This window comes from Tachysurus fulvidraco, chromosome 4 (assembly GCF_022655615.1).
Source record: "Tachysurus fulvidraco isolate hzauxx_2018 chromosome 4, HZAU_PFXX_2.0, whole genome shotgun sequence".
NCBI classification, from domain to species: domain Eukaryota; kingdom Metazoa; phylum Chordata; class Actinopteri; order Siluriformes; family Bagridae; genus Tachysurus; species Tachysurus fulvidraco.
Window position 1 is genome coordinate 28,470,387 of NC_062521.1, and position 1,701 is coordinate 28,472,087.

General features: G+C 44.4%; 1 protein-coding gene across 2 annotated transcripts in view; it reads right to left on the minus strand.

Moving 5' to 3' along the window:
- The window catches only part of glra3 (glycine receptor, alpha 3), an 84,100-nt gene extending 83,888 nt beyond the window's left edge, over positions 1 to 212 (minus strand). The window contains exon 1 of one of the 2 annotated variants that reach the window (XM_047812887.1): positions 1 to 211. This exon is cut by the window's left edge and continues 143 nt beyond it. The gene's annotated coding sequence lies outside the window, so the exon portion shown is untranslated. The other variant, XM_047812888.1, reaches the window with a different exon arrangement.
- Between the last annotated feature and the right edge of the window lie 1,489 nt (positions 213 to 1,701).

Genomic DNA, 1,701 nt, shown 5'->3' on the forward strand with positions numbered 1-1,701 from the left:
ACACACACACACACACACACACACACGCACGCACGCACGCACGCACGCGCACGCACACAGGGAAAAGCCCTTTGAGCTCGTGCCGGACTTCAGCACCACGGACAGCGCTCGCGCTCTTTACGCAAGACGCGCGCGGCTTTCTTCGACGTGATTTCACACATGCCGAGACTCAGACGCGCAGCAGAAATCCCCTTCTGTGTGTGTGTGTGTGTGTGTGTGTGTGTGTGTGTGTGTGTGTGTGTGTGTGTGTGTGTGTGTGTGTGTGTGTGTGTTTAAAGTGCTGCTCTGAGAGAAGTGCGGCGCTGCTCATGGCAGCTGGAGTGTGTGAGACATGGCTCGGTGGAGTGGGAGCAGTGTGTGAACCCGCCCACTCCAGAGAGCAAGCGAGTGTGATTGACAGGTAGTTCGCCATTTGCTCTGAGAGAAAGACAGAGCAGCGACTTAGTTTCACTCACACTCACACGCACACAAACACACACAAACACACACACACACACGCACACGCACACAGACACACGCACACAGACACACACACACATACACACACACACGCACACAGACACACACACGCATACACACGCACACAAACACGCACACAGACACACACACGCACACACACGCACATATTTATGATATTTATAACTATTGCTTTGAAGGACATTTCTAAACTACCTGCAATAAAATAAAAAAGCTATCTATCTATCTATCTATCTATCTATCTATCTATCTATCTATCTATCTATCTATCTATCTATCTATCTATCTATCTATCTATCTATCTATCTATCTATCATACTTATCAATGGCTTCTACTGTATATGCTCGTAATTGAAAAAAAATTCCACACTTCCTCTAATGAACATGTCCACATTTCATGTGTTTAGCATTTCTAGTTTTAGCAAAAATTTGTTTTTTAATGTCTGTAATAAATGAACATATGGACAGATCTAAAATGTCATATCACTGAAACATGTTTGTGTATTACATCATCATCAGTGTTTTTAGTAAATAAAAGCCAAGCTCTCAACCTCATTTACAGCGTTCAAACACTGAGCAGGTGAAGGTGCTGTTCTACTCGAGTACGGAACAGAAGTGATACACTGTAAGAACACACACACACACACACACACACACACACACACACACACACACACACACACACACACACACACACACACACACACACACACACACAGTTCTAAAGCTGACTGAGTTATGTTTGTAATTTTAGATTTTTATAAATAAACCTGACTCGACATCACTGTGCATGTCACTGCAGTGGTGAGTAATAAAGAATGGCACTGTTTGCTGTAGGCAGTGTGTTTGGTACAGATGGGACTGAGTGCATCTGCTCCATCTGTAATGCATGCATGCATGCATGTGTGTGTCTGTGCACGCGTGTGTGTAGTCATTTGTGTCGACCCTATTCCCAGCTCCTGCCATCACTCTGGAGTGAGACGATAAGCAGAACTGGGCAGGAACTCAGACCCTCTCTCAATGCCAGAGCACGACATTCTGGCAGGATCACTGCTGCTGTGTTTGGTCTTTTATTAACATTTTAAATTAGGTTGTGGAAGTGATCACCATTTTTCCGGCTCTGTTGGCCGATCCAATACATGCGAGCCAATTATACGAGAACCTTCCATCAGAAATGAATACAGAAATAGCCATTAGAATAAAAGTCTTATACTGTAGTGAAGC